This window comes from Platalea leucorodia (assembly GCF_965183815.1).
Source record: "Platalea leucorodia genome assembly, chromosome: 3".
NCBI classification, from domain to species: domain Eukaryota; kingdom Metazoa; phylum Chordata; class Aves; order Pelecaniformes; family Threskiornithidae; genus Platalea; species Platalea leucorodia.
The window spans coordinates 61,480,905-61,507,163 of NC_138825.1; the positions used below are offsets into that span (position 1 = coordinate 61,480,905).

At 44.5% G+C, this 26,259-nt stretch overlaps 1 protein-coding gene across 13 annotated transcripts in view; it reads left to right on the forward strand.

The window, feature by feature from the left end:
* Nucleotides 1-26,259, forward strand: part of HIVEP2 (HIVEP zinc finger 2) — a 142,988-nt gene that overhangs the window by 83,784 nt on the left and 32,945 nt on the right. For all 13 annotated transcript variants that reach the window (XM_082307890.1, XM_082307883.1, XM_082307884.1 and 10 more), the window contains one exon: nt 5,341-5,438. The gene's annotated coding sequence lies outside the window, so the exon portion shown is untranslated. The remainder of the gene's footprint in view (nt 1-5,340; nt 5,439-26,259) is intronic.

A 26,259-nucleotide genomic window follows, 5' to 3' on the forward strand; every position in this document is an offset into this window, starting at 1 on the left:
AAAACAGGATCCTGTGATCCTGGGGATGTGGGCTCTGGGGATAGAGGAGATAATGTAGGGACGATCCAAAGAAGAAATGATGTGCTTGATTTTTAATAAAGTGAATCACCTATGTGTAAAGTAAACAAACAAGGTTCATAGGTGATGTTCCAAAAGTCATTTGGCATGATTTATCTTTTAGGTAAATTTTGTTCTGATTGCTAACTTTCTGCAGAGCCTGAGAGACAATAAAACCATCTCTGCTAACACACACGCATGAGTTAGTTAGTAAATATGGCTATTTTTATTTATATAATATATATACATATATGCATACATACATGTCCGTATATACATACATTTATGTATATACATACATTTATGTATATACGGACATGTATGTATGCATATGAATTCATGCATGTATAAATTTCAACAAATTAAAATTTTACAATATGCTCTTTGCATCCAGATCTGCAAAATGGTGCTAGCATACAGGAACCAAAATACCAAAATGAAGAAAAGCTGTGAGTAAAGAAAATTTAAATGGGCTACCACACTCCTATTGAGAAAAATGTGGAAAACAAAAAAAGCATAAATACTGAAAAATAAATTAAGCTTCAAATATCTTTCTGCTTTAGTAATGAAGACAAAAATGTTTACAGCATAGAGACATTTGATTCAAAAAATAATTATATCCCTTTAACTTTGGAGGTAGTTCAAGATTTGATCCATTAATTTCATCAAACTACTTGTAGGAAAACATATTTCTGCAGTATTTCAAGAGCTGCCAGAATGACCTGGAATTAAGAGGGCAAAGGTAGAGACACTGTAAGTATTTTAATTCATCTATCCCTAGATGATTTGTGTGAACACATTAAGAACACCAGTAAAGTAATGGGAATAATTTTCTTCCACTTTTTCCAAATTCAATTGCATATGGGATGATTGCATTTGATCAGGACATGAATGTCATTTCTCAGATGATTGTGTTCTGCCATTGATCATATGAAGTCAATTTAAAGTATGACATTGCTTTTACCTTCCTCAAGTAGGAAAACATTTTTACTTCTAGAGTTAGCTGCCGTAGCTATCAAATTGTGTGTATAATAAATTGTGCTTTGTTTAGAGAGCGATAACTGTAAAATATTGCCCATTCAGAGAAAAAGTACTGAGATTGAGATTGATGCCTGGAGCTTAATGCATCATAGCTGCAATCAAGCAAATTTTAGACTTCTTACTTCTCCCATTACAGAATGTAATTCACAGAGTTCTCTGGACTTTCTGTGTTTGAAAAGGAGAAAGGGGGCAAGGAGAGCATTAGAAAATCCACACAGAGTGGGTTCACAGTCTCTGCATACCACAGGATAGAAGCTTGCATGGTCAATTCATTGTATTTAGTAAGAAAACATCTATAAAGGGGGATTTGAACTCATGGTGAAGAAATGGGAGATTTGCATAGAGCCTCACTGCTTTGAGTTACCAGCCATGAATTGAAGCCCTTGGGTGGTACGCTACAGAAGTGTGCACGTTTTTCTACCTGTGTTGCCTGGCTCTTCTTTGGTATGAATTATCCTTACCTATCCTGGTAAAACTGAGGCTTGGTAAGGTACAGTCTGTGCTGGAACGCTATCTGCTGCAAGCCAGCTAAGGAGTAACATAGGCATGGCTTTATTTGTCCTTTGTACTCTTGAGGCAATTTCACCTATTTATTGTGCTATTTCAGAACCTTCGAATAATTAGCAGTAAAATAAATATTATCCAATTGCTTTCCTTAAACTTTAGTTTCTGATTAAAATATACATGAGATTTCTGATATTTTTTACCTTGTAAAGTGCGTGGGCGTCCTCCTGTCACCCCCCTACCCCCAACTGACCTTACAGTGTTGGTGTAACAGATATATAAGAAGTAATATAAAACCAAGTCCTTGTTCTTCTTGATCCATGAAATGAATTAATCTTTATGGTCAGATGATGCCGATGCCTACATTTTTGTTTCACCACTGAAGCTGTAATTCTACGATTACAAAATGATCACAGGAGTTGCCAAGGGAGAAGCTAGCAGGCTTTCAAAGGCAGATGGTTTAAGAGTCATTATCAAAGCACTTCTGCCTGTGTGTTTCCAGGTCCCACGTTAAAAGGCTAATCCCCGAGTGTCCGAGATACAAAGTTCAAATTGAAAAAAACTTCCAAGCAGTAAGACATGCCAGGCTTCTCATACTCTCATTTTCGTTCTGATGTGCTTGTTTAATCTTAGTCTCCATGGCTGGCAAACAACTGCAGCAGATTAGGAGAGTTGTGACCAGATACGACCAAATGCTAGCAAATGCTCCGCGCTGGTGGTTGCATTGCTGTCTGTCGTCTTCGGTGGGCAGTCGTTGAAGGCACGCTCGTTTACTTTTGCTGCCAAAGAACCAAGGACTGCAAAAATTTTTACTAATGCAGTGATAAAAACAAATTAAAAGTTCCTGGGTTTAGTATCACAACAATGCCTCTGGGAGCTTTAACTGGGCAGTAAAATCCTGTTTGATGACACGTGCATTATCTGGGGTTGTTACAGACTCTGCAGGGTGGCTGTTCCCTCAGACTACGTCCCTTCTGCTCGCGCCAGTGCTGCTGTGAGATGGTAGGTTAGTAAGGAGATGCAGTAGTATTGCCTAGACAAAATTTTACTGTCCTTAACCAGATCTTGCTCTGGATAATATTTTCCCTAATTGTAAGTAACGATTAAGCTTCTTAAAGACTCAGAAACTGATCCAGCCTTCACTGAAATCAGGGGGAGACTTTCACACTCGGATCAGACGCTAAGGTGTCCTCTGAGGAATGCCGTTGAAGACAGTGAGGTTACCACAGCGAGAGGGAAGACGCTGGCTCCCATCAGTTAAGAGCTAAAAAAGAAATGAGGGAAAATGGAATATAGTGTTCCTCGTGGATTTCAGTTTAAATACTCTTTATGAAGCTGGAGCAGCAGCAGTGTGATTTTGTTTCATAAATGACATCTTTCACTTATGGCTTCATTCTCTTTTCATGAAAGTGCCCTCTGCTCCTGATGGGGTACTATAGAGAGGATTCAGTGTAAATGAGAATGAAGACCCTTGTCTTTGGGTTGCGGATTAGGTAAACTGATTCACAATGCACGTTAATTAAAAATACCTGTGCGCAAGTGCAGCCAGCATCACTAAAGCCAGGTAGGCCTGTGAAAGCACAGGGTGACCTGCTTGGGGGCTGGAAGGTATCCGTGCCACACCAGGGAGAGGACGCTACAATCCAGAGCACCCCTAGGTCCTACTGAAGGCTGGGAGAATAAGGACTCAGGACTTGATTGCTTTGCTTTGTTTTTTGACTGGAGCTTTTCTCAGGCCAGTTGTAAAAGTAGTGAGTGAAATACCGGCCCTGCTAAATACAGAGTTTTGCCCTTGAGTCCAGCTGTGCCAAGGTTTCACCCACAGATTAAAACCATATTGGGCCCTGTCTGTTCAAAGGTTCAAAAGTGGTTCCTGGCTCCACATCCAGATCATTTCCTAGAAAGCTCTATATTGATGTGATAAAGCGTCAGGGTCTGGAGCCAGAGCATATGTTATTTTATATACTCAGATGCCTGTATAGACCACTGTTGACATTGCCGGTCAGTGACACATTATCATTTGCTATTTGTTTTTGTTGCTGATAGCAAACATTACAGGAAAAAAAAGCATAAGCATATGCCTTTTATTGCTAACCGGTTTCAGGCCTGCTTTACCCTTCAGCTTTTGGCACCCCGTTTCCACCAGCTCACATCCGCACTCTGCTAGCGATGGAAGTGCTGTGCGTTGCCCACCCCACAGCGGACAGCCCTTGCCCTGTGTGTGGGGCAGCGTGGGCAGCCGTCGCGCTCGCTGGAAGCAGAGGGAGGTTTGCTGTTGGGCTTTGGTGCCGGTATGGTTAGGCCATGGGCGCAAATCTGCAAGTTCGGCATGCTGTTTGATATTTTCCTGTCTGAGTCCTCTGGCATGTTCCTCTGCTGTAGCATTTTTAAGTCCTTGAGGAGCAGATACCTTCTCCTGCTGCGGTGGCCCGACTGCCCTGAGAGACAGTGGCCATCCAGGGCTCAGCATCACGGCCAGGACAAAGAGCAGGGGAAGGGGTGACACGAGCTGCACTTCTCGCTGGGACCCTGTGCTCCCCTGGGGTGCTGCCCTGTCCAGGAGCATCACCCTGGGACGCCCACCGTCACTGCCCATCCCTGTCACGTCACCTGGGGGGGCATCTCACGTATGGGCATTCAAGGACAGAGGGAAGCCTGGAAGAAAACACCCTGGGCAAAATGCGCGCTGTGGTTGCCTGTGTGTTCACGCTGGTCTTCAACAAAATCCGAATAGCCAGGCCCGTTGGAGTATGTGGTCACTAGAAGACCACTGAAGGTTCATTGTCTCAGTATTAATGAGGCGGGCATTTCAGTCAGCTCTATTATGTGCAAATTAGGGATGAGTCTCCAGTTCCTGATGCATTGCCTGTATGCCCTGATTAAGGGTAACCTCCATGTATTCAGTAACCCCCTCCCTGCAGGTGTAAATAGGGCAGCCTGTAGCTGCCTAACGCGTCTAACACAATGACAAACATGTTTCCTGGTGCTCTGTGCCTTGGACAGACACACGTACATACTCCTGCATACATGTACCTGACTCCTGCATACACGTACAGCAGGTCTTTTGTATACAGAAAGTGCCTTTTTCTGGTCTTTCACAGAGTACCAGAGTGATTTTCACAGTGTACATTAATAACTTATTTTCTAAAACAGACTAGCATCACATAGAAAGGGAATTTTTAGAGGTGATCTCACTTTTAAAGCACAGTGCTAGACGGGAAAGAAGCAGAATGAAAGACAATTGCACTGCTCTGATTTAATAACAGGGAAGTATTTGCGTTTAATTAAAAAATATGTGCTCTTAAATTCTGATTTGGGCATGATCTTTTCAAAATTAGGCAGAAAACCTGGAACTGCAAGCCCTAAAGGTAAAAAGACTACAAAGGCACTTCCATGCTTTGTGTGTTTACACTGCTTGTTGTATACATCATGTTTGAAAATACATCATTGGATGCACCTTTTGGTCTTGTATGTCTATTGTTTTCACTTGGAATATATTAGTTGACGTGTATTCTAGCCCACAGCAAGTTGGAAACCACAGGACAGCTACTGACTGCTGGTGCTACATTGCTCTGAGGGAAAAAGACCCCAGTAGCAAGAAGGACTATGACTGAATCTCTGAAGTTCTTACATGTATTGATGTAGCCAACTCTGTAATGTCCATTAGGTTATAAAATCAAACAGCAGGCTGAATCGACCACAATCCTTAAAAATCTTTCGTATTTGTTTTCCAAATAGGTGGAGGAGAGAGTCAACAGCCATATTCGCTGGAGCAGTGAACCAAATTGCCTTGACTGGAACCATTATTCACTTGCACCTTTGATGGCAGCAGCCAGGTAGGAGAGCAAAGAAAGGATGGGTTTGAGTGAACTGTGGCAGAGGGCCTGGGTGAATATTTTATCTTTCTCAGAAGGCTTCATGTGGAAGTCACTCACATTTAAATACCGATTACCTGTCCTTCTGTTACAACTGAAGTTGGCTCTTGCTGAAATCAGAGGCATTTCTCTTGGGGCAGGTTATGTTTTTGTTCATTTGGAAGTGCTGTCTTTGCTTTGTCCACATACTTGGTTTGCTACTTTGCCCTCTCTTGATGCAGTTCTTGCATCAAGCATCCAGGGAGCACACTTTTTGGACCAAATAAACAGAAAAATGTACTTGTAAAAACACAAGAAGAAATGGTGGTTGGGGTTTTGATATCTGGAACAGGGTTTGGGTTTTTTTTCATTTATAAATTGTCCCAAAGTTTAAGGTGGTGGTTTCTGTGTGACCATCTTGCCATTTCAAGTGCACCATTGGCGATACTGTTCAAGGTTTATTTTTTCCTCTGGGTCTTGAACACCTGAGCACATATAAACTGCTGTTATGAAAGTGATGACACTGTAGTATGATGACACCCAGGCTAGCTTGAAGTTACTCGATCCCCAACACCAGGCTTACTATAGCATCAGGTAGGTCAGAAGCCAGTTTATTTTGTCAAAAAAAAGTCTGTTTTCAGCTACTTATTGCAGCCCCACATTTATGGCGGGTAGTTGGGTTGATAGTCACATGTTGGACAGGTTTCATGTTGACTTTGTCTCAAAAACTGTGCCTGCATGCAGTTCAGGCAGTTACTGTTGTTGCTGTAGGAGACCTGAGGCACTGAGAAGCTCCTGTTCTCCAATCTTCTCTGTACGGGCACATCCTTGATGGTCAGAGAATTATGTTAGCCCTCAGAATTTAATGAGACTGGCTTGAAACAGTGAAAAGTTCAGAAAAAGTTTGATCCTTCTCATTGGCCTTCTGTTTTTTTTAATTATCCAATATTTATCTGCAACCATAGGAGCTAGGCATGTAAGGAAGAGACCATAGATTCTGATGTGATATCATGACCACAGGAGGTGTTCAAAGAAAACGCAGAACATATTTTAAGATAAAACCCCCAGGTTTTTCAGAACTATTTAAATGGTGTTGGACCTCTGTTTCAATCTGTATATGAATTGAAGGAAGGAATTGAGAGGGTTAAATTGAGACGGGCTTGAACCTTTGCTCAAACCTGGAACTGATCCCAAATATTCTGCAGTCCAGGGTGGTGCTGTATGGGATATCTCTTCTTATGGATCCCTCTCCCAGTCCCCTGCAATGGAGGCTGTGTCTATCTGCATGGCACTCTTTCCCCTCTGCAGTGTCTGAGGGCTAACCAAGATCTTTCCGTGCAGCTGGGGATCAGAGCTGGGTGGGTGAGAGGGGTGCAAACTGATGGCTGTCAGCAGGGGTGTTACCAATGAACGTGTCGGCAAAAAACAAGGCATCATCCCTGCCAGAGGTCCTGTGGAATTTATGTTGAAAGTTCAGCAGGAAAACAAACTGTCCTCATGCACCCCTGAGCTCTGTTGCCAGTTTGGGAAGCATTAACAGCGTGTGAAATTTATAAGCAGGAGTAATGGAATACTCCTGCAGTACAGAAACCCAGCCACGTCCTGACTCACCAGGCAGGATTTAAGTGGAAAACTGAGAACTTTCGTACACAAGAGCATGGCAGCCATCCTCTGAAATGGGGTTTTAGCATAAATTTTTCAGGTTTCATCAGCGTGTAACTTAATGGTACTTCTGTGCATTGGGCCCTTATTGCTGTGGCTCTCTTGTATGCTGAGAACTCCCCCCGATAATGTGTCAGCCGAGTAATGGCACACTTTACTTTTTTGTTTGGAACAACTGAATTTTAGAATAGATGCTCTCAATTAACGTTTAGACCAATGTTATTGTAACTATGATAGTACGTACCACTACCTTGTGTGCTAAGGATATTAAGGCAAGCACTTAATGCTGGTAGGGTAGTAAATACGCTGTGTGAGCTAATAAAAGGCTCCCATTGAGAAACTGAACCCTATTACTGCCTGCTTTACAGGTGAAAGCTTGCAGTCTGATTCCGTGGCTAGATATGGGGCGATAGGAAGGCACATTTTCTCTGAACAAGGGAGCATGCAATGCTGCCAAACCAGCAGTCCCAGGCACCCTGCAGGGGACGATTCTTGCAGCAGAGCGATTGCACAAGCTGTGGTGCGGAGGACTAGCTGCTTTATTTTGGCTGAGAATCCTTTGAAGATACTGGTCCTGATTCTTTACTGCCTGAAACCTTTTGCTATTTATACCTGGGTAAAGTGAATGCCGAGCGAGCATCAGATGCCACTACCCTAGTGCTAAAGGAGCCGTTATCCACTTTGCCCAAATATAAATGACTATGCAAAGGGTGAAGCAAGTTCAAGGTCTCTCTTTTTGTTGTGGCATCGCCCCTAGATCCTGCTGCTCATTGCTGACGGTGTGAACAGGAGGAGGCTGTGTCTTCATGGCAGTTTGAGCTCAAGATGTGCAAACTCAGGGCAAAGCAAGAACACTCATTTCTTGTCCCGCTATTAGTCAGAGAGGGGAAAAACATGTTTCTTCTTCCACGTCCAGGAGGTGACCGAGCAGGGTGCCGGGACAACAAGTCCATTTGCTCGTTCTCCGACAGCCTGGGGCGGGAAGAAAGAGACTCGAAAACATCCGGAGGAGGCAGAAACGGGCGCTGCGAAGTCTCCCGCTCCCCGGGCACGAAACGCCGCCGCGGCTGAACCGCCGCCCCCGCCGCCCCGCTGCCCGGGCGCCGGCGGGGCTGCCGCCTGCGGGACAGCGGGCGGCGGGGGCGGCGGCGGCGGCCCCGGCGCTTCCCGGGCTGCGGCGGGGCGGCGGGGGCCGGTGCCGGGCCGGTGCCGGGCGGGGCGTGGAAGAGAAAAGCCCGCGCCTGCCGCCGCCCCGCCGCCTGGCAGCCCTCCTCCCGCGGGACGCTGCGGCACCCTTCTGCGGGCGAGGAGGGGCGCTTGCCGTGCAATCCCCATCTTCAGCTTATTTCAGAGCTCCCCCCAAAAAATAAAAACCAGGGCGTGTTTAGGGAACCCTACCAACTTCGCTTCATTTTTTCCCCACGCGCAAGATGTGCGTCCTGTGTCTCCCGTGCAGCCGCAGGCGGCTGTATGAGAGCCGGCAGCGCGTTAACATGCCATGGATTGGAAGGACGTGGTCCTTGAAATCCTCTGGCACTGCAAGCTACTGCTTTCAAACTAGAACAAAGACAGATAAGGATATCGTGAAGGAGAAATTCGGCATTGCATGTTATAAAATTGAATCCTTAAAAAAACGGGATACTTTTGGCAGTATTTCATGTCTTGTAAATAGAACCCGTATATATTAATGCATATTTTAAGTAGAATATAGTGTACTGCAATTTCTGCTGTCTAAGCAAATATCTTGCTAGAGTCATTTCAAAGCCTCTTTTTTTGTAGCCAGCACCTCACCAATTATGTAGCGATGCTGCCTATGTTAGGCATTCTGGGTCAGGCTGTCTGTATACCTGCTGAAAGCAAGGAAGACGCTCAGGAGTTGACCTAGCGCAGGGTGAGGTTATCAGTGGCTGACTCTTTCTGAGCAGAGCTGCATGTGGATTGTGTCCTGCAGTGCACACTGCTGAGGAAGGGACCCATTTAAAAAGCTAAAAATGCAAATAATTTTGAATTGCAGGCAGCAGGAAGGATTCTTTCTCTATAATACCTAGATAAACTTCTATTTATGTGGCTGTATCATTTCATAGAATCATAGAATCACAGAATCATAGAATAGTTTGGGGTGTAAGGGACCTTTAAAGGTCATCTAGTCCAACTCCCCTGCAATGAGCAGGGGCATCTTCAACTAGATCAGGTTGCCCAGAGCCCGTCCAACCTGACCTTGAATGTTTCCAGGGATGAGGCACCTACCACCTCTCTGGGCAACCTGTTCCAGTGTTTCACCACCCTCATTGTAAAAAATGTCTTCTTTATATCTAGTCTGAGTCTACCCTCTTTTAGTTTAAAACTGTTACCCCTTGTCCTATCGCTACTGGCCCTGTTAAAAAGTTTGTCCCCATCTTCCTTGCAAGCCCCCTTTAAGTACTGAAAGGCCGCAATAAGGTCTCCCCGCAGCCTTCTCTTCTCCAGGCTGAACAGCCCCAGCTCTCTCAGCCTTTCCTCACAGCAGAGGTGTTCCACCCCTCTGATCATTTTTGTGGCCCTCCTCCGGACCCACTTCAACAGGTCCATGTCTTTCCCGTGCTGAGGGCTCCAGAGCTGGACTCCAGGTGTGGTCTCACCTGGAGCAGAATAGAGGGGCAGAATCATCTCCCTTGACCTGCTGGGCATGCTTCTTTTGATGCAGCCCAGGATACAGTTGGCTTTCTGGGCTGCAAGAGCACATTGCTGGCTCATATGTCCAGCTTTTCATCCACCAGTACCCCCAAGTCCTTCTCCTCAGGGCTGCTCTCAATCCCTCGATCCCCCAGCCTGTATTGGTATTGGGGCTTGCCCCGACCCGGGTCTATGTCATTGATGAAGATATTAAACAGCACTGGTCCCAGTACAGACCCTGAGGGACACCACTTGACCAGTTGTCACCAATCTCCATCTGGACATTGAGCCATTGACCACTACCCTCTGGATGCGACCATCCAACCGATTCCTCATCCACCGAATAGTCCACCCATCAAAGCCATATCTCTCCAATTTAGAGAGAAGGGTGTTGTGGGGGACCATGTCAAAGGCCTTACAGAAGTCCAGATAGATGACATCTGTAGCTCTTCCCGTCTCCACTGATGCAGTCACTCCATTATAGAAAGCCATTAGGCCATTTCTGCAAGTAACCTGCTTTTTGTTAGGGATAACAAATAACAGTATTAACACTGAACCACACTTGATGGGATTAATTTTATGTAACTTCCAGTACATATATATACCTACGCACATCTATGTTTCCCTCTGTCTAAAAATATTGTAAGGTTACAGATTCAAGGCTTACAGCTTCAGTGAAGACATAGCGTGAACAATTGCAATTTTGAATCTGCCAGTGACATATATGCAGAATTATTGTAACATGCCATGCTGTACTAATGCTAAATTAAATATTTCAAAATATAAACAAGACACGGTAGTGTTATGTTGGTCTTTAAAAGTAATCCTGTGAATCTTGCTTTTTGTTGCTGTGTTCTTATCAGAAATTTGAAGAATTCACATTTTTGAAAAATTACATAATATCCAGTACCCTGTGCAAATCCGTGTGAGCGGAGTCTCTTGCTCACTGGCACTTTGCTATAAAGTTCTGAGACTGCAAAGTTTCAGCCAGCTGGGAATCTCAGATCCACGCTAGCAGTTATCTCCAGATGGCTGCACTCTTATTTTGTACCAAGCCTTCTAGCATCTCAGCGTTTGCATGTTTGGAATGATGATGTATACTGTTCCACTTGTTTTTGCCAGAAAATGTACAGGACATCATTGTATGATGAGTTTTGACACTTGGTATAGCTCAAAGAAGAGGTGAGAGTGTGGGGAGAGAAAAGGGGAAAGGAAAAGAGTAGGACAGGAAAGGAAAGGAGTAAGAAAATGCAGCAAGAAGAGTTTATGTCAGTGTAATGAATTCAGTCTGACTGGCAAATACAATTTGACTGCAAGTTGTGAATTTCATTGAACTTGATCCAAGAAAGACACAGCTGAGCAATCTGCAGGAAGCAATCTTTTCCTAGAAGTATGCAGCTCCAAACTGTACAAATTCTTCCACTGTTTGTAAAATGTGCGCCACTGAACCTGTGTAATTGGATACTTTTGAAGAGAAAGTAGTGTATTGAGACAGTCAACTAAAGAATAACAGAAAACATCATTGAATGTAGAGTTTTGAAAGAAGAAAACCTATATAATTTGAAGTTGGCCAATGAAGCCCTAGTGGTAAGGACAGTTAATCATTTCTGGTGCAGCTGTTTCCTGACATTTCTGCAAAATGTTGTGGAAAAATTAATGAAGGTTCGTTCAGTAATGGTTTCAAGCTTGGCTAGTGGAAAATATGACAGTATTTCCATCGTCAATTAAGAACAAGCAAGGCTTTTTTTTTTTTTTCCGTAGGGGAAGTGGTATGCAGTTTGTACTGCACAGGAAACTGTAGACTTGAGAGCAGCTGTGTGATAGTAACAGGTATGCAGAGAATATGGAGAAGAGCCTGGGCCCTCTTCTCTTATCACATGTGTTTCAGTGTAGTAGAACTACCTCTGCTATATACGGGACAAGACAGCTTATGCTATCTAGTACATGGGGTATTCCTTCGAGTGTCTGACTCTGAAAATAAATGCCCTTCTTGTCACTTCAGTAAGAAAGCTTGTATCAATAAGGTTTTCGTTGCAATTGTATTTTATTACTGTGATGTCCCAAAAGAATAACTCCTTTAGGTGGAGAGACACAGGTTTTTGTTTACCGATCTCTGAAATTCGTGTTGCTTGCAATTCGATCTCGGCGTGTGTGATTCTCGCAGCCATGCCGCACGCCTTGGTGAGCACGTGTGGTTGCTGCGCTCCCTGGGTGCAGAGCGGCAGCAACCCTGCTGTAACTGGGGAGCGACTTTGTGGTTAGGGGTGGAGGGGAACTCATCAGCCTCCTGTGCAGTACGGACATGGGCTGTGCATGTGTGCGAACTCGGTATCCTACGTGTGTACGTAGTGTTGCAGGTCGCCAAGAAAGCATGTGGTTTAGAAACACAGGCATGGCCGGGGGTGCATTCCTGTTGCAGATCAGCATAGCTGAAGGTCACTGTAGCAGCTGAGCAGTGACCTTTGTCCACTCCTTCACCTTGTAGCCTGCAGCGCCTGGCAGGCAGCCAGCTGCCGAGAGCCTCCTCAATGGCACCGTGGGGCTCCCGCTCCTGCCACAGCTCCGCCGTGCTTGAGCTCCTCCAGCTCGGCTCGGTTTGGTTTGGGGGATGCTGGATCCTCTCTGCTGTTGGATAGGCTATATGGGACAGAAGGTAGTCGGGAAAGAGACGACATCTGCTCTTGACAGTAAGTTGTGAAGACCAGTCCCGTGCAGTCAGTAGAATGAACTTTCCTACTCACATTTTATTTTATGTTACAAATGCATTAGTGTGAAAATACAGGGCTGGTACAGAAATACTGTAAATCACTGAAATGTTTAGGTAAACGATTTAGGTGCTTAGTACCTTTCTGGACTGTGAGGAGTTGTACAAGCCTGTCTACTCTAGTAGCTTTTTTCTTCCTCTGGCTTTCTGAGATACTTTGAGCCCCGCCATAAATATGATTTCTAGTCTGTTTACACAGTACGATGATTCATGCTAAAGTGGTTGATAGAAAGAAGATGCGTTACAATGAATGGTTTATGCTTTTCTAATATCACTCCGTAAAGGAGACGCTTACTCGGTGCTTCTCCTGCAAATTTAGAAGACCCTTAGCAAGCTCACTAAAATGTTTGTCTTACTCTCTGTAATGATAGCTGTGGAGTGTGTAGTTCTTATTGATGGGTTTAAGCCAGTGTAAAACAATTAATAACAATGGAGTTACATCCGTGATTTGTGACCATTCACATAATCTCATAAAGTCAGGCCCAAGTTCTCTCTCTCTGGTGCAGACTACTGTGAGGAGCTTCATTTAAGGCTCCCCCAAGCCTGCAGTCCCTAGTGCAGGTAAACATGTTGCTGAAGTCGATGACAGCTTTACCAGTAGCAGAGCATTAGGGACAGCTTATATATAAGATCCTGTAATTAATCTTGATTTGAGACATTCAAAGACTAAGCCTTCAAGCATCCCATCTGTAACCACGTGCATACTGCCGCTGCTTTCTGTATAATGTCGTGCCTGCGGTGGGACCGCTTGTGTGCTGCAGGGTGTGCATGGGAGTAAGGGAGAGATGAGGGCTCTGCTCTTGCAGTTTATCTGATGTGGGAAATCTGAGGGCACTGGGTCAGACATGAGCTGCCTTTAAACTTCTCAGCATGAGGGCTGTGCCTACAGCTGCTTAGGAATTTCCCATAAAAACAATTTGTCAATTGAAAGCGGAATTTCCACAAGAACAAGTTTTCCACTGGAAAATCTCCATATTGCTATTTTTATTTTTTGTGTTTTTGTTTTCCCATGGAAATCTCTGAATGAAATACTTCCCTTTAAGTCACCTTACTCCATGAAGAAGATCTTCCATTAGCTGAACTGAGCTAAAACGGTTTCAGTCGCCTATTATTCCCGCTCGTCTCATGGCGAATGGCCGTACAAAAACTTCATGCTTAAGAAGTTCCTGTGGGCAGGTCACCTTGACAGTCCTCTATGTCTCACACTGTATTGTAGTCACCCTTGCGAAAAAGTCTACTGACTACTGAAAAACGAATGTCGGAGTGAAACAGATTCTAAAATAGAAAAAATAAATTTTCCCAGTCCCTGGGAAACCAGAGGAGCCTGGGCCATTTGTGAGCTTGTATCTTTGCTGTTCAAGCTCAGTTTTCCAAACTTGTGTGTTTTTTTTACTGGTTATTTAAAACATCTATGGGGGTTGTAAAACTCTTGGATTCCATTTAAGATTAATGGGGAATAAAAAGTAAGTGCATTTAAGTGATTGTAAAATTGGCTAAGGTCACACGATCAAAGTGCTTGAAGGACTCCCACACACGTCTTGCTTTATGGCCTGCCCTAACTGTCCCTATGAAAGGCAGCTGGGACAGTACTGGAGGTGACTGGACACCTGGTGCTGAGCATATGGGAAGGGAGAGGGGAATGCTGCTGACACCAAGGTGTTCATTGAATCACACAGTGACCTCTTATGGGTGAATGCTAAAAAAGAATGAATGCAGATACCACTTTTACTTTTTATGGTAAGAGTTTAAATAGTTCCCCAAGATTTGCAGTAGGTGCTGTGTTCTCCCTATGGTACTGTGTCTCCAGACTTTTATGAATCTCTTTCTTTTTCTTGCTACCCCTCATCCGTTCTTCACCCTGTTCTCATTTAGACAGGCAGCCAGTTCTACTTAAAGCACTAAACCTTTGGCTGTATTGCATGGTGACCAGCTGGCAGATTTGATGATTGTGGCTAATGGCACGCACAGAGCACTAGGCCCTGCTGTCCCTAAGGGAAACATGTCCCCCAGAAGGAAATGGGCTGTACCAGAAAGCACGCTGCGTGACAACCACTGCACCGGAGGAAGCTCGCTATCTACACGAGGCTGAAGGCTGGCGCAGATTTCTTCACCTCGTGCACACGGGAAGCGGCATGGCAGATGTCTGACTTTCCTTCAGGCAGCCTCCTCCGTGCTGCTCAGAAAGGCATGGGACTTGTGGTTAAATATTACAGTCTAACCTTTTACTTGCTCAGAGACCAAACAGGAGCTAAGTAACTTTAAACCATTAGCTCCATTTTAAGTATCTATCTATCTCTTCCGCGGGACAAAGGGCAGTTGACCCTCAATCATGTTATATCTTCCAAATGAATGACTCAGAGTGAAAATCCTGGGCTACGCTTACCTACAGCAGAGCATGGTCCCAGTGCATCTGATGAAACAGAGAAGTGCAAAAGTGCTCCTCTGTCCCTCGTTCTGCTCCTCTCATAGGATTATCTCTGTTTCCATCTCCCTCTTTGTCACATTGGTTTGTTTTGACCGTCACCGTTTTCACTGGGTAGCCTGAATCAGATTTCTGACTGCTGACTGCTGGATCTGAGCCTTCTCACTTCTGGGAGGACCCAAGTGACAGCTTATGAAGAACTCGCTTGGCTGTGAAATCGGGAGGGCTTTTTGAGAGCGGCCTTAGCCATGAGCCCCGCCAGCATCCCCGTTCTCACCAGAGGGTGCTGGGAGCCCCCGGGCCCCGAACCCTTCCGCGTCCCCACTGCTCAGTTGCCTTGGTGGTGCTGAAGGCGAGGTGACAGATCTGAATTGAAAGAAAAAGTGGCATGTATGGACTGGTCGTTTATTCTTTATTTAAATATGTCAAAAATTACCTTTAGGAGATACCAATGTAACTCCTTGGCATTTTCGGAAACACCGAATAGGCTTTCCATGCTAACGGTGAAGACTTAACTGTAGCTGAAAAGCTGAATACAGTTTCAAAGATAACACAATGTGACACCACCATTTCCACCTGTGTACTGTCCTTTGGGGAAAAAAATAAAGCCCACCTCACTTTTAATCCCCTATACTAAAAGAGGTGGTATTCTTCAGTTGTAATTGAAACTGGAGATTTAATTCACCTGTTAGAATTTAAAGACTAAATGAAGGAGGGATCATAGCAATTACTCAGACCATTTGGCAAGAAAAAAAAATTGGCAAAACCTACATCAGTGACAATCAGTTGTATTTCACAGTTGCATTGCAAAAGCTACGAATGGCTTCAGTTCTAAATTTAAGATAGGCAGAAATTGTTCTGTTTAGCATGTCCTAAAATTATCCAGCACAGAAATACTTTGGGGAAGTGTAAAAATTAATTCTCAAATTGTAAAAAGGCAGCTTAAAGGGGAAGGAATGCTGATGTGGAAGTATTAAATAAATGCCATCTCGGTAACAATTTTACCAAATGTAGGGAAGAGTCATGCACTTCATGTCCTTGTTGTAAGATTCTTGGAGAAAATACTCCCACTCAGATAGAAATTCACTGTAAACAGCTCTCTTACTGTTAGAGTTGATGTACTTTTGAGGATGCAGTGGCTCTTAGAAGGAGCAGAGTGCGTTGTGCAATAACGTGACCTTATGTTGCATAGACACTTCCAGTTTTGGAATGCGAAATGTCTGAAACTGGGAGTGGGCGGACAAGAGGTGGAGCCAGCCAGGAGCCTGGGTGGCTGCGTTTCTGAGAAACTCTCTTCTGCTGGTGAGTACTGCTAATTTGCCAAGCGTACGGCTAAAGCCCTGAATAGTGCTAAGTCGAACCACTAAACAACATCGAGTCACCAACTGACATGGAGCTATAGGGTGATATTTTGGAAGTTAAGCGTGTAAAACCTAGTTGAAAACAAGGCTGAATTCTTTCAGACCTGAAACCACAGCCTCCCAGAATGCGTCAGAGACTCTTGATGCTGCAGCAAGGTCAGCTTCCCTCCCCCCACACCTGTGAGTCAGGACAACTCTATTAAAGGAAGCTTTTATTGGAAGCTGTCAATAGAGAGGTAGACAACATGCAGATGGTGAGGACACAGTGGGAAAGAGTTTGGATCCTGTGCCTGCATAAATGGTCACCATCAGGAAGAAGACCGTTTTTCTGGAGAGCAGAGGGATACTGAGGAAAGAATAGTATTTAAGCAAGAGGTAGGTTCGCCTGATTTCACCTTCTCTCTAATTAAAACCAGGATTCAGAGTCCACTCAAGCTGGCGTTGTATCCATTTCTCAAGGGGGACAAAGGCTAAGTCTCTTGTGGGCTCGATGCCCTCAGTGCTTGTCCACAGTTCCTTCTGTATCTACTTTTGCTGAAAGTCACAGAAAAATAATCTTAGAGCAACTCAGTTCACTGTAGAGGGAAAAAGAAAACCAAGGAGGAAAGAGATAGTATTGGACAGATGGGAATTTCAGCGGTGTGATCTGGATTTTCAGGCAATTCAGACACTTTCTGAAATAGAAACTTTCTGTGGGGTAATCATGCACTAACTCTTTCCTTTGCTATAAATCCAGACCTACTCACGGGTGGATCAACACTACTGGGACTTAAAAATGTCAGTGAACAATGCTGTCCCGTTTATTTTAGTGCTCCTTTAACTTTTTCCTTGTTTGTTATTGCTGTTATTACCTGGAGTGCTCTAGCAGAGTGTTAGCATAGATGAAATTCCTGTAACAAGCAGCATCTTAACAACTGGGACCTGTGGGTTTAGATGTGCTCTTCTTTTAATGCTGGCAGGTGCTCTGTGCTTCCTGAACTCATTGTTAGTGCTACTGGAGAAGAAATATCTTGCAGCAGCTTTGTGATTAAAAAGATACTTCTAGAACTAATTTACAATGTCAATACTTCTATTGTTTCTGTGTGAGACTGAGGTGGGGGTCAGTCTCTTCTCCCAAGTAACAAGCGATAGGATGAGAGGAAATGGCCTCAAGCTGCGCCAGGGGAAGTTTATGTTGGATATTAGAAAAAACTTCTTCACCGAAAGGGTGGTCAGGCACTGGAACAGGCTGCCCAGGGAAGTGGCTGAGTCTCCATCCCTGGAGGTATTTAAAAGACGTGTAGACGTGGTGCTCAAGGACATGATTTAGTGGTGGACTTGGCAGTGCTAGGTTAACGGTTGGACTCGATGATCTTCAGGGTCTTTTCCAACCTTAACAATTCTATGATACTGTGTTAGCAGAAGGAAAGAGATCGTGGAAACCAGCTGCAGTTATTTAATTCATGACCTGTCAGAAAAGGTCTTGGTTTCCAGTCCTGATGAGCACCTTGGGTGAAAAGCAGAGCATGGTCCTGGCCATGCAAAGAGCTGACCTCCCTGAGCCCTCAGCACACTGGGTAGCACCGCGTTTGAGTGATTTTCCTGAGAGCATCCCATGTGGAGTTTTCTGCTATCTTGAAGGCTTATGTTGTACTGGTTTGATCCATGTTCCATTTGACTGGTGGAATATTTCTGTTAACGTTCCCGCAAGCTGATTGAAACTGCATAAAAAGGGGGAAAAAAAGTTACTCTTCTTTGCACCTTTAATTTTCATGTCAGTGTTAAGATTTGGATTTGAATCCATGTGTGGTGCATTTTATAAGCAAATTCAGCAACGCTTTGTTCCTAGAAGTGTAAGTAACCTTTTCTTTAAGAAATGAAAAACAACTGGATGCGCTTCTAGCGTCCCTCTGACTGCCAAGCATTCATTAGCAAACACTCAGGCAAATGGGCCTCTTTATGCAGATATGTCTGAGCCCACATGTGGATGTGTTCACATGTGGAGTTTGAGCTTGAGAAAATAAGCTGCTCTTGACAGACTTGCCGAGGCAGGTATCGGCCTGAAATTAGATTTATGTTTTCCATTCAGAAAGTGTTCAGGCTAAAGATAGTTGTGAAGGAAAAAGAAATAGAAATACATGTTCTTAAAGCATAAAGTAATGCAATGGTTTATCCGAGCTGTATGATGAGAGAAGGAGGGGTGGACAGACAAACCTGAGTACAGCAGCGTGGGCTCCCAGAAGGGGCGCAGAACTGCACCTGGGGGCCACTGCAACAGGCAAAGGGAGCTCCTGGACATCTCGGCGGGATTACCTGCCACATTCCCCTTTAGTGTGATTCAGCAAATCATTTCCCTGTTGGACAAGATGGAAGTATGCTTCCTCTGCCATCTGCCTGGTTGCCTGCTGTCCAAACCGGCTCTGAGCAGCCAGCAGGAAGCATGGCTGCCTTTGACCTCTGCTGGCCGCCTTCTGGCCTTCCTCTGCCCTTTGCACTTTCTGGCGAGGTCCTGGTACGGTCAGGCTGCAGGACAGCAGTGTAACTACCAGCATCATCCAGATGTCATGTGAAACTGCAGTTTGGTTCACATCAGTTCTGTTCTCGCTACTTTGTTTCGCTAAGCAGGTTTATATAGAATATAAAAGTCCAAGTCCTATCTTAAGATTAGATTTGACACCCTTGAACAGATCAAGAGGAAAAATAAATTGTTACCCTGAAAAAAGCTATGAAGAAAAATATCAGAGTGATAGCTTCTTTGCTTTCAAGTTCTGCTGATCAGAAATCGGAGGCTGAATTTTGGATCAAACATCCATAGCGGTTTTGCAATCAAATACTCCCAGCTTGTGAAGATGGAACAGCAGCTCCTCCAGCTTGATCTAATGAACCGGCAGCTCTTTGTTGGTGCTAGCAGAGCAATTAGGCTCCCTGCTAGAAGAGCGGTGTTTGTTACACAGTTGCATCTGAGTGATTGGGGTTATTTTACTTAAGAAGACCTCACTGATCCAGAATTAAAATGGCATTTTCATCTCATGCTTAGAGGTTGAGAAAAAGCTTTTGAAGATCTTAGTTTCTCTGATGATGAGCTTGGTAGAGGAACAGAATCAAACAAGGGTCTTTTGTTGCAGCGGTTTGGTTGTGACTGAGACAGTTGGCTACTTCATTATAGCAAACATGTAGGTGGCCATTCTCATGTTTTGAGATCCAAGAGAGGAGCTGCGACTTTACTGACACCTTTGAGGGGAGTGGAGTCAATCCTTTGCAGAAGCAGGGTCACATCAGCTGTGCCATATGCGGCACACGCTGACAGCAAGCCCTTTCCTCTCAGCTGCTTTGAAGTTACAGGCTCTCTCTTTGTGGCAGGATCAGATCTGAGGGGTGAGATTGCCCTGGGTTTGTGCAACTTAAAATCTATCTGTTATATTTTGCACCTGTTTGATTGTGGTATTTATTATTCAGTCATTTTCACCTGTGCTTTCTCTTTGGTGTAATAGTTACCAGCAGCTTTCCTTGCTGGTACTGGTTCAGCAGTTTGGAGGATGATTAGAGTGAGATCAGCTCTTGAAACCTGAGTCAAGTTAATGATGAAACCTGAGTTTTGTTAATAATACATCGTAATTATTACTGCTGGCAGGGCAGATATCTCATATTTCTTGTCTTTTAGCTTGAGGATCTTAGTTACAGTGATCTGTTCGACTTCTTGGCCATTCTGCCCCTTGCTCAGGTCTGCAAAAAGAAATTGTCCCATCTCCTCCACCAGATTCCATTCGAGCTTTCCCAGGTAGAGCAGTGCCTCCGCAGATGGTGCGTTTCACAAGCTGGGGCGCAGAGGGGCCGAGAGGAGGATACGTGATAACCGATGAAGCAGCAGAACGTTAATAATACAAGACACCTAATTGGACCTGCCCTTTTGCCCAGCAGCGAGGACATATGTCAGTGCACAGCGGGCGCCAGGCCCGCGGCAGCCTGCTCCCACCTCCTACAAGTCTTCACGAGGGAAAAATTGCATTATGAGCTGAGCCGCTGGCCTGCTGTAACTGCCAATAAAGCATTAATCCTAACCTTTTGTAGACTGCATCTATTGCGCGCACCTCAGAGATCCTGGGCCAGATTGGAGAGGTGACATAAATCATGGTGTGCGTTACATGTTGGCGAGTGGGAGGGGAGCGCACGCCGGTGAAAGTGACACCGCGCAGGGGTGGGAGGGAGAAGGCTGCGGCAGGAAAAGCGACCTGCGGCAGGATGTAGGAAGATGTGAGATAGCACAGCCCCTCGTTGCTTAACACCGTATCTTCTTACTGCCTCCCGTGCCTCCCGTTGCAGCCTCCCCTGCTACCCTGTGCTGGCACTCGCTGCCTCGGTTTGCCCACGGTGGGGTGACCCTGCTCAGGATGCGAAATCAGTGGTGCCGTCACCGAGCGTAGACTTTCATTTTGTGGAAAGAGCCATCGTGGAACCACTGTCCCACCCGAGCTTCAGGCAGCCACCGCGTCCGGTCGCCCACCCCACCTGTGCCACGTGCTTGTGGAGGCGCAAGTTAGGGACTGATTTACACTCTGGAAAATAACTTTCCAACACCCACAGTTTAAATATTGGGCGATGGAGAAAGCCCATAGCAGGAACTTACCGAAAAGAAGAGCTACGACCCTGTTTTGTTTTACTTCTGCTCATAATCTTGCCTGTGTCATGAGTGAGTGTGGTATGGGACAATGAAAACAGAAAGTTTTCATACCCTTGAACCCCCCATGGGTGGGCTTTGTACTGGTCCAGCAGATCCTCATCATGGTTTGGGCCGGAGAGGAGGCAAGAAGGCGAGCCAGCAGCCCTGGGGTCCCCGGGGAAGGAGGGAGGTGGCACTGAACAGGGCTGGGCTGGATGTGGTCAGGCAGCCCCTTGCCCTGCTCTGCCATGATCCATGGCTGCCCCCTTCCCGCCCCGTCTGCCGGCTCTGCCACAGCGCAGCAAGCCCACCAGGGGATGGATCTGACTGCAAATTTACCATGTCTTTCCCTCAAATTATTTTCCAGTCGGCTCCTTTCTTGGTTCTAAATTGAATTTGTGCAGGGTTAAAGCTGTCTCTTGTGGGGGCACTGAAAGCCCCGAGGCCAGAGGCCTGTGTGGGTGTGGGGGGGCTGAGGCGGCACCTCGCCACCGCAGCCCCCCGGGACGGCGCGGCAGCACTGCCGGTGCCCCCAGCCGCAGCATGCCGCCGGCCCCGGCGCACAGAGCTCCAGGGAAAAGGCGCCAGTCTATTCTACATGATTTTGGAAAATACCGTGTAATAAATATTTTCCTAAGTGTACAGCAAAGGTAATTTTTCATTTTTCTCATACGCTTTCGTGCTGTTCTTTTAATTTCATCTTCTCCTTTGTACATTTCTCTTTAAATAGGTAAAATCTTAAAATGATAGATAGCATATAACTGTTACTTAAACGAAATTTCTGCTCCACATCTGTGTGGGGGGATAGGCTGAAGTTCTGATCACTATGTTTTTAGCTTTACAACTTAAGAGTGGTTTGGGGTCTGTGGTCCTGTCTCCTATTAACTTTATGTCAATGTACTGCCAGAGTATGGTCTTCAGTATTTAAACCTACTGGTAATTATTTTTACATTCATATTTCCTCTAGTATAATAACATTTACTCCTCATTTCAGATGAAAATTAAATTGTCTGAAGAATAATATCATCAGCTGATTTGTCTTGCATCACAATGTTTTTCTACTCTAGTCAAAAGATCAGTGACTATTAAATTTACTGCTAAGGCATAGGATGAAAAGACAAAACTATGATGCTCAACAAAGAATGGTTGTATCAATGGGAATTAATCACAGCATTTCAAGAAAAGAGCATGCTCTCAATTTCCCACTGGATATAATGTTAAAAATACAATCTTATTAACTTCAATTACTTTTTTTTATTTAAAAATCAGAACAAAATAAAAATGATAATGTCAGAATAATAATTTTCATTAAATCTTGCATGTGAAATTGGCAGTGTCTTACAGTGGGCTTTTTTTCCTGTTGTAAATGAGAGGAAAGGTCTGGTATAAACCTGTGCATTCTTGTTTAACCCGGGCCCCAGAACGATTGATGTGAGGTATTTGGAGCCACACAGGAAGGCTGCACAATAATGAAACAAAACCCTCATGTAAGCATCAGCCAAAAGAGTCATGATATTAAATAGAAAAACCATAATTGTAAAAAAGACCATTTCCTTGCACAGCTCACATGGAGCACCAGAAAGTTGGCATGTGTATTACTTCCAGTAGTAATATTGCAGTAATGTACTTTAAACAGTTGCAGACATTCTTAAGAGAGTCCTTGGGACCGGGCTTGCCTTCTCTTTGGGTTAGGGGGAGCAAAACTCATGTTGTGCAGAAGTGCAAAGTCGCCCTGGAAGGAGACGTTGCTGAACATCGGCACCACTAAGTTGTAGATATTTCTATTGCAATTAAACCTGTGAAAGTTTCAGGGCTCCTGACACAGTAAGGTGAGGCAAGCAGCGGGCTCAAAGTATGGTCAGCGTGGCACTGTAGAGAAGGTGCCAGCGGTGCGGAGATGGGCTGGGGCTCTGCCGTAAGCCCTCCTGTTCTTGGGCGTGAGGCAACGCCTTCCTTGGCTGCAGCCGAGTGGAGCAGATACGGTGTGAAGTGTCTGAGCGCTGATCTCCGCTCACCGCGGCATGCATGCCAGCTGACGTACACAGGTACAGTGCCAGCACTTTAAAGGCACATTTATTAATTCCTGTAAGTACAGGTATTTGGGCATCAGGAATTGAAACGTGCGGTTGGAAGCGCTTCTTGATATTGCTCGTAAGATACTAAACTGTATCACTTGGCCAGACGGTAGTTTATACTCGTGCCACTTTATTAGGCGGAGTAGGAGTGCCTTAAATGGGAGTAAGTTATATTTACACCCTTCCTAAAAGCTCCTTTGTGCTGGTAAAGTGATGTAAACTGGCCTCAGAGTAGATGAGACTTGCAGAACAGGGCTGTAAAAGTGCAACTGCATCTCATCAGTCTGTAGGTCTCTGCGTCTGCCTGTGGTGGGGCACAGCCTTCTCTTGAGGGCAGTGCTGGCTCAGGCCACAGAGCTGGCATAGGACGCGTCCCCCTTCCTTCAGCTCTCAGAGTCTCATTTCTGGTCCCTGGAGAAGTTTGCTGGTACAGCTCTGTTTTTGCTTTTGAATCTATTTCCTAGTCCAATTGGCTGTATTAGGATGCCTTAATAGCAAACTCTCGTCTATTTGTTATGGATGTCAGGGTGCAAAACCCATGTGGAAGATCTACCTGGTCTTTTCACATTTAATCTTTTCATGATCTCAGTGAAAAAGGGACAATTTCAAAATCTGAATTTTTCCCCCTCATGTTCTCAAGTTATGTTTAGAAACAGGAAGCTGTTTTGCATAAAGGTAAGGTTGTGTTTTTAACAAGAAAAGTTCGTGTTAGACCAGCTAAATATACCCACACAGTCATACTCAGTGGGTAGTCCTGGCTATTTTTAGGCTTTATTTTTGCCTCTCTTTATTTATTTTTTTTTAGTGACACCTCCACTGTACCTTCAGCTCATGGTGAGGCACCGCTTCCTGCGCCGGTATGAAGCTTGCAATTACAGGAGGAGTCAATCTTGTCAGGTGTCATTTATCACGCGTTGCAGAGGGCTGATTTCAGAGAAGGAGGAACAAAGCTTAATAAAAAGAGAGAGAGAGAGAGAGGGAGAAGCATTCTCTTAATAATTTGCCCTTTGCAACAACAGACCCTTATCTGATCACCCACGTTCATCTGGCTGCTGACGCTGTACTTGCTTCATTAGGACGAGCTATTTTTACACCTTTTGTGTCTTTTGAGGAACCGAGTGGGCCTGCTGGCTTGTAGTGATTCACCATCTCCAGGCGAACAGGGTGTCCTCAACTCCTGCGAGGGGGGATAGGAAGAGAGAAGCAGGGGGAAGAGTTCAATTGAATAAGCAAGTTGATTAATTGTTTTAGGTGGTCTGAATGCTCAAACATTGCACTCCAGTCTTAAGGAAAATAGCCTACCTGCTTTTGGTTTGCAATGCAGTTTTTCAGATTGTTACGAGCTATCTGAAGGAACATTTAGGAATTCATTAGTTTAAGCGTAGCTCAGTAAACATGAAGCCCTATATGCTTGTGCGTATACAATGTGTGTTCATTTCCCTGTCTGTAAAGGCGATATTGGGGGCTGGACTAGGGGATGTTTGGGAGCTGAACTCGATGATCTTTAAAGGTCCCTTCCAACCCAAACCATTCCATGATTGTATGTTGGTGATGCTTTCCTTTGTAGTGTACAAGTGTCATTGGTGTATCACAAGCACCCAAGAGACTTTTGGGCCAGATCATTCGTTACCTGATTTCACTTCCACTTCTGAGAATGGAAAGAAAGCTAAATTTGATGGAATGTGCCAAGGATGATGCAGGAGAAGGAGAACCTTGTATGAAGTTGTCTGGAGTTTTCTTGAGCTGAGCAGCGGTTGCTTTCCCTTTCGATACACCATCAGCTCTGAAAATGTTCTCTTAGAGCCTGCTGAGCTCTCGCCTGGTGGCTGAAATTAAGATTTTTACTGTCCTTACTTTGACTTTTCCTGGGTAGGAGTGATTTGGTATCCAATTGTGCCACTTACTAAGTACAGGATAATGGTTTCACACTGCAGCTTTCCTTGGAGTAGTTTCAAAAGTTGTTGTGATGTGGGGTGCATATATGAAACTTTAAGGTGCGGTTTGTACTAGGAATGCCCTGTAATACTGCACCCTGGTCTAACCTTGTCTGAGACGTAGTCATCATGAAACCCGAGCAGTGTCTTTCCCAAGAAATGTTTTGGGGTTTATTGTGTTGCACTTGTTGAGAATCAGCAAGTGAGCTGTCAGCTTGGCCTGTCCCTCAAATATCAGCACGACCCTGTGGAGTAACAGAGGTTTTGTATGCAGATTCAGGCATTTTGGTAGACCTTCATCCTTTCAGAGTTGTGTGCTCAGGAGAGTGATGCTCATGTTAATAAACACAGTTGATTGGTGTTTTGTAGAAAGAAACCTAACTGCAGGGAATGAAATTTCATGTATACCTACAAAACACAGCAGAAAGCATGTGTATTTTACTGAATTTTTAAGAGGTGTTCTGCTGCAATTGGATATTATACATATTGACTTTCAATGCTTCATGTAATAAAAAGAAGGAAGTACTGTAAAATATGGCCAAAGTAATTTTAAAGAGCGCTTTTATTTTTGTTTTTTTCCCCTGCTAGGCATTCTGAGGGTTGTAAAGAAAGCAACATCCTTAAATGTGCAGTCTAATTAATGTATCTTATATTACCGCTGTAGTGGTCAGAGTATTTAGGCAATGCTAAGTGACTAGATTTGCTACAGCAAAACGCCTGTGTTGAGTCACTAGTCAAAATGAAACATTTTGGCTGCAGAATAGTGACTGTTGTGGCATCTGTGCAATATATAGGATTTGGGGCTTAATAACTGATCTCAGCTGAACTTTAACAAAGTATTCAGAATGGACTGAAATAAAACTGCCGCAAAGGCCCATTCTACTTTGGGTGCAAAAAATGGGAAAAAAATGATAAGAACATGCTACTGATGTTTAGCATGCGTCTGTTTTTGTTTTGACATGTGGTGACCTCAGGGCTTAGTAAACAATGACAGGTTTTAAAATAAGCTTGTATAATAATTGGTGTGAGTGAAAAACAAATGCAAGCTCCGATACTATAAATGTCTTCCTATGTAGGGGTGAGAGTGTCCCTCAGAGGCAGTGCATTTGCTCATTCAAGAAAGTGTTTGAAAGACACTGGTATTTTCATGTGAAATGCAAGTGGCTTCTTCTGACATGGCGCGAAAGGAGGCATAGCTCTTTGCAAAATCTGCCGTGGTTGCATAATTAGAATTGTGTAACTTTTAAACTAAAAAAGCCTCACTTCCCAGAAAATTCAGTGATGTTTTCCCTTTAAG